Consider the following 7,719-nt stretch of genomic DNA (forward strand, 5'->3'; position numbering starts at 1 on the left):
CCTCCCCCTGAAACACAGACTCAGAAACATTAACACCAGCAGACAAAAGACAAGACAAGTGACACTCCTCGCTCCAGCTGACAACAGATCCGAGACGCCAATCGATCCTGGGGTTGTGTTTATGGAGCCAAGTGTGACCAAGAACAATGGGGGTTTGAGGTGAGTCCGTGATGAAAAATGAGATCTCCTCCGTGTGATTACCAGATGTGATGAGGGAAACAGGGATGGTGGTCTGAGTAATGACTGGTAACTTATGTCCATCAAGTGCAAAGGGTGCAATGGGGTGTCTGAGGGGTGTGAGAGGAATGTTGTTCTTACTTGCAAAGTCGATGTCCATAAAACTACCCTCGGCCCCAGAATCCACCAAAGCGTGCTGATCCAGTGCGTGGTTGGACCACCGTAGTCTCACCGGAAGGAGTGTCGATGTAGATGAGGTCTTTCTGGCAGAGATCCCACCCGATAGTAGCCTCGGATTTACTATCGGGCTTGGTCTTTTACTGGACAGCGCTGGATGTGATGGTCTGGGCTGCCACAGTATAAACACAGTCCCCGGGATCTCCGCCTGATCCTCTCCTCCCGGGAGAGCCGAGCTCGCCCCACCTGCATGGGTTCCAGATCTCCAGGTGGGCTGACCGCAACCTCCGACCGCAGGTGCTGAACCTCCGAACCGGCCGTGCGAGTGGTTCTCCCCCTCCGTCTGGCCGCTTGGTCGAGTCGGTTGTCTATACGGATAGTAAGATCGATCAAACCATTTAATGACGTGGGTAATTCGACAGCGCGAATCTCCTGTTGGATGCGGTCAGCCAACCCATGCAGGAAATGATCCCACTGCGCCTCTTCGTTCCACTTACACTCCGCCGCCAGGGTGCGGAACTCGATGGAGTAATCTGACACGGACCTCTCCTCCTGACGCAGGTCCGCTAACAGTCTAGCCGCCTCCCTCCCGGCGACGGAGCGGTCGAAGACCCGTCTCATCTCCTCCGAAAGGGCGTGGAACGAAGCACAGCAGCTGTCTTGGTTCTCCCACACCGCCGTCCCCCAGAGGGCAGCCTTCCCCGTGAGCAAGGAGAGTACAAACGCCACCTTCATCTCCTCGGTGGTGAACGTGCGGGGCTGCAATGCGAAATGCAAAGAACAATGAGAGAGAAAAGCTCGACAAAATTTCGGCTCACCCGCATATTTCTCTGGAATCGGAAGGCGTGGTTCGGACTGGGGAATACCCCCGGTGGCGATCGGCGGTGTGGGTGGCGTGGGGGGCGCAGTGGGTGGCGATAGAAGAGGTTGTTGCGCCTGAAGAGCGAGCTCGGAAACCTTCGTCACCATTGTTTGAAAGGCTCGACCCATCTCATCTATAGCCTTGTCCTGACGATCCATACGGCTCACCGTTCGCTGTAAGAACTCTTCTAGATGAGATGGGGAGCGATCGCCCGCTGCTTCCATGATGGTCAGATCCTTCTGTTACGATACAATTGAGAGGAGGAAGCAAGTGCAGGCGATCAGAACAGGTTTATTGTAAAAGATGATAAACACAATGAAACAACAGAGTAAATGACTGTCCAGGATGATGGCAATGGTGATCGAAGGTCTACGGTGGTTTGATGAAAGTAGCAGAGTGAAGTCGGTGATGAGTGTGATGACGGCCAGTGGATGAAACCAGAAATGGACCCGAACACTCACACGGAGACGACGACACGAAACACTAATCCAGACACACGAAGACGAGAGACGATAATCCAAGTGCAATGGCTGGAACATGAATGAGGATCTGACAACAGGAAGAGAGATGCGTGAGTATTTGTAGCTGAGTGTAGATGAGGATCAGCTGGAGCGAGACAATCAACGCACAGGTGACAACCATCAACTAAACGAGCACATGGAGACAACGTGAGTACAAACACAAACACAAAACATGACACGGGGGAAACAGTGGATTTCCTACCGTGACATAGAGCACACCATTTCTTGTCTTTTCTCATAAAATGAATTAGTAGAAGTTTAAAAATTTTGCCTAAAAGTATGCTCATTACAAAATTAGGTGTTGGAAATGGCCCTAGAAAAAGATGCTATTTGCAGCAATGCCATAGAAGAACCAGTCAATAGTTCTAAAAAGTAATATTTAAATGAAGGCAGCTCAAACATGCTTTTGAGTCTGGGACTAGGATCAGCTCTATCCGGGATTTTATGAATAATTTGACCTGCCGAAAGTATCTAAAAAAAGAAAAGGAAAAAACTTGATTTTCCATTTGTCATCCTTCCCCTACACTGAAAAAAGACTCTGTTCTGATGGTATCTGTGATATGCGTATTTTAGCTGACTATGTGAAATTTCGGAGGGGTCTGTTTTACCCTTCCATTTAACCCATATCTCACACACTTCCACTGTCCTTGCATAGAGAAACTGCAATGAGATCCTAATGGAACATCTCCTGTCCTTTAATGAACCTAAAACATTCTGTTCACCACCTCACCGACTCTCCTCAAATTTAATCTAGTGTGCTTTCCATTAGGACATAGTGGGATTTATAATCACTGCTACATGCATTTTTTGTTCCTTCTTCTTTCTAGAGACCTCTTTTCTTACATAATGTACTTTTGGGTGAAGGGTCGGATCTCAGCGGAGAAACTGTTTAACCATTTAACTCCCTATTTTCTAGCCTATTCATTGACCCTGACATCGCAGTCTCAGCAGAACTCAGTGGACCAATTGTTGCCCTTTGACCATTCAGACTCTATACAGATGTTAAGTGATACTCCAGCCAAAAATCTAAATTATCCAATTAACTCTTTCCCCGCCATTGACGAGATATCTCGTCAATTAAGAGAAAACGCTTCCCCGCCAATGACGAGATTTTCCGTCTTTCCGCAATACCGCTATTATCCACCAGGTGGCGCCCTTCCGCAACTTTTTAAAACCGGAAGTATTGCCCTATGTCCGTGTCTGTTTTAAAGATCGCTCTGAATATGATCTCTATGAAAAATCCGTCATAAAAATGGAATTATCTCTGCTTTTTGCTCAAAATATGGTGTTTTTGCAAAAACCTACCCATATTCAAAAGCTGATTGCAAAAGAACCACTAAAGGTAGGATGAAACGGTTTTTTTTGTTTGAAAGCAGAGGGTCTGTTCTTTCATTTGGTATATTGTATGTTTATATATTTAAAGAAGAACATTTTCTGGAAGGCATTAAACTTTGGTGAAAATCATGAAAAACGCTGGCGCTGGCTGGCAACTTTTTTTAAAAATGCTGGCGGTGAAAGAGTTAATTACAAAAAAGAGTTCATCCATCCTTTACAGAATTAATCCACAAGTTTTCAAGGGGTTAATAAAGGTCTTCAGCGTGTAATAGGTGTCGATTTGTAATATCCATATTTAAACATTACAAACTGATAGCTATACGCCTTCTTGGACTCACGCGATAGTCACCGCCAGAGTCGTATAATAACAGAGTTACGAAACGCTTTGATCTCGCCGCCGCGCGGTCACGTGATTCATGTAACGTTCTACAGTTCCAAACCAAGCAGGGCTGTCAATCTGTTTGCATAGGTTTTCAGCTATTTTAGGTAAATATTAGCTTGTAATGGGAATTGATCACTATACTTACTATGTTTATAACGTTTTTTTTACTAGGGAGTGATGGAAATACAGTAAATCAGTTAATAAAGATAAACAGTTAATTGTGACCCAAAGATAACTGTGGTTATCTATACCAACTACAGCAACACAGTTTATCTTTTATTTTTGTAGCAAAATATGGCTATATAAATGGCTATCAATCTGCTAAAAACATAATTCCTACACTTTTACTATATTAAAATCACAAAAAAGATCGCCAACGCGGTTATTTGTAGCAGTGAAGCATAACAGAAACACACTAAATTCATATTTAATTGTATTTATAGTACACATTAAATGTTAATATAATTATACATGATTTTCGAGGATACATCACTCGTATTACTTACCAAACACAATGAAACACATAGCAGCAAAGCAGTGTGACTTTCTTATAAGGCATTTAGCTTGTCGCTGTTGCCCCTACTCGTAATATATAAAAAAGATAAGTATAAAGTAGATGGCCACCAGTAATACAATTTTAAACCATTAAATCTATATTATTCACACATTATACACAACTCATTAAAATATAAAAATTTGGTAACGCTTTAGATTACAGCCCGGAAAGTACTGGGTAAGTACAGCGAATTTACAGCGTATGTTTCTGTAATTATAGTTTACTTATGAAGTACGTACATGTAATTATAAAGGAACAATTTATAATATTTGGGAAATAAAGGGGTAACAACCGGGAAAAATACAAATAATATATGCAGTAAAGTACTGCGTAAGTACAGCGAATTTATAGCATACATTTCTGTAATTATAGTGTACTTATAAAGTACATACATGTAATTTTAAGGGAACAATTTATAATATTTTCGGAACAAAGGGGTAACAAGTCCCACTTTAATTTACAGCCCGCAGATGTTGTATTTACTCTTTAACTACGTGAAACAAGGGGGTAACAAGTGCCACTTTAATTTACAGCCCGCAGATGTTGTATTTACTCTGTAACTACGTGAAACAAGGGGGTAACAAGTGCCACTTTAATTTACAGCCCGCAGATTCTGTACTTACTCTGTAACTACGTGAAACAAGGGAGTAAAAAAATTTGACTTAGATTGTAACAACACAAAACAGTAACTACAGAAAATACACTCTTAGAAAGGATGTGTTAATTTTTTACACATCTTTGTTTGTTAAGTTTTTAACACATTATGTGTAATTTTAACACATTATATATCATTTTGTGTTGATTTTGTGTTAAAATATAACACAAGTTGTGTTAAAAGTAACACAAAATGTGTTGTTTCCATAATAACACAGAGATGGGTGGATTTTGGGACAACGCATTTAGTGTGTCGTCCCAGAATCAACACAAATGTGTTGTTTTTAACACATTTGTTCTAAGAGTGTAGTTCTAGTTTTGCTTGCTTTTTTCACCAAAGTTGCCTTGCCTATTTTTAATTTTGCTTGATGACCCAATAAATTCCTGTACTCTTTTTCTTTATTAAGGTCAGTAACCTTTATTGAAAATTCTAAATAAATTGTATCGTACTAATAAATTGCATAAACACATTAACTGAATTTTAAGTTTTGTTTAGTAATCTAAAATACTTACTACATATATTATTTGTATTTTTCCTGGTTGTTACCCCTTTGTTCCCCAAATATTATAAATTGTTCCCTTATAATTACACCTACGTTCTTCATAAGTATACTATAATTACAGAAACATACGCTGTAAATTCGCTGTACTTACGCAGTACTTTACTGCATATATTATTTGTATTTTTCCTGGTTGTTACCCCTTTATTCCCCAAATATTATAAATTGTTCCCTTATAATTAAACGTACGTACTTCATAAGTAAACTATAATTACAGAAACATACGCTGTAAATTCGCTATACTTACGTAGTACTTTCCGGGCTGTAATCTAAAGCGTTACCAAAAATTTTACTAGTTATTATTAACGATAATCATTACCTACAGCAGAGTTCATAAAATATCACTGTTGACTATATTAATGAAATGTCCGAAAATGTAAAGAGAAACGGTAATTTCATCAATTTACCAGCAGGTGCCATTGAAATGAATGGGCTTCAGTGCTGCGTTTGGAACTATGCGTCACTACCGGTCACTACATGAAACGCTGTTACTTCCGCATTCCATTCTTACAACGGACGTCTATGTGAGTGTCGTAACTCTATTATTATACGACTCTGGTCACCGCGCAACGTACCCATGGCAACGAACGTTCACTACGCTAAAACTCTCGTGAATCGCGGAAATTAAGTCACCGGTCATATTTCTATACACAATTTCTCCAAATGTTTGTTTGAGGAGAACTCTCACTCCTGATATAAAATGTGCACAGCTTACGATCTTTGATATGCTTTTTATAGGTTCTGTTGAACTTTTGACTTGTGGTGATTTTTATTTTGGTGGCGGTAAACATGACATGTGATATGACTGCAAGTGCAGTGACAGATGCTGGTTCACAAGGTTTATACAAAGCCCCATAGATGAGGAAATGATGATAAATTCTGAGGTAGCCCCTGCTGAAAAAAAAAACAGCATACCAGCAAGACCACCAGCTAAACCAGTAACAAACCAGCATGGACCAGCAATTATGCTGGTCTATGGTGTTTTTTCAGCAGGGAGATGCACAGATTTTTAGGCAGTATCAAAAAATACTCTTTGTAGCTGCTCTCAGCCCACCATTTGTAGACATGAAGGCTGTGAGTGGAGTAACAGTCATTAAAAGGTTTCTTTTAAATGGAGCTTTTGAGTTGGAGAGAGTGTGAGAGATAGAAAGCAGACTTCTACACTCTTGTGCAGTCTCTGGTAATGTTTGGGTTCGTTTGTTATTATTATTTCAGCAGTATTTAGTATGGAAACAACATGCAAATTTTCTAAATGTAAAGAAGGGCTGGCTACATTTGCCAAAATGGGCCGTACACAATAGAGCACACCAAATACTATCTTACAATGCATTGCGGTATAGACTTGGCCTTTCATATTTAGGGAAACAAGGGTGTACTATTGTAAGTTAATGCACTTCTTTAAAAAATAAAGTTCACCGTATCTAAACAGCAACTAGGGAACTAACATACATCACTTTTATTAATGATGCTTTAATTGTGCTATTTTGTTTCACATGTAGTTCCAGTCATTGTTTACATTGTTGAGTAAAATAAATTTTCAATTACGGATTTATTGTCCCTTTAAGTATTAAAAGCATTTAAGAAAACTGAGTTGCATCATCATGAGTCATTCATTTCTATGGCCTTTAATAGTGATGACATCACACCAGCTAATGTTTAAAAGTGTCTTAGACCCAAATGGAGGTCTGAAAAGGAAAAAAGTGTCTCACACCAGGAATGGAAGATGAAATGGTGAATAATTTTCACTAAAACACAACTGGATATATAACTCTGCTTTACGGTCATGTGGTTTTTCACCTGGAGTGCAGTGAGGCAAAAAAACTGTCATGTTTTTTGTTTGATTTAAAGAGGATGTTTCATAACCTTAAGGAAAATGACAGGTACATGCTGCCACCTTTTTGGACTCCCAGACGTGACACTGGCTTCTCCACTGAGATAAAGCAATGCCAGCCAGCAGAGACATGAGAGATGGAAACCAAATCCAGAAGCAGACACTTTCATCCATACTTATAGTGGATTCAAGGTATACAATTTTTATCATTGAAAGTATGTGTGCTTATTGGGTGTCAAACCCACAACATTTTGTACTGCTAACCCCAGTGCTCTGCTAACTGAGCTACAGGAACAGTACTCTCAAGCGTTTCATTGAGCTCAGTATGCACAGTATCAGTAATTATTCCCTACATGAGTATTTTTGTCAGATGCGATAAACACACAATATTGAAAAACTCACTTAAAAGTCCGATATTAAATGTGTTCTCAGTTTGTGAAATGTCCCAGCCAAATTATTTAAATTCTCTGCTCTCAAACGCGGGGGGCGTGTTCGCTGTCTGCACTGAAGGCACGCCCACTCGCAGCCGTCTCTTTCAACTTCCAAATAGGCCTATGGCTACAACCTGGATGAACGATGTGGCTAGATAATAAGTTTACAGCTACGGCCAAAATCTCGCCGGATGAGCGCTGTTTTCATCCTAATCCTACCCCCAAGCTTAATC

Source organism: Paramisgurnus dabryanus, chromosome 21, assembly GCF_030506205.2.
Source record: "Paramisgurnus dabryanus chromosome 21, PD_genome_1.1, whole genome shotgun sequence".
Taxonomy (NCBI): Eukaryota; Metazoa; Chordata; class Actinopteri; order Cypriniformes; family Cobitidae; genus Paramisgurnus; species Paramisgurnus dabryanus.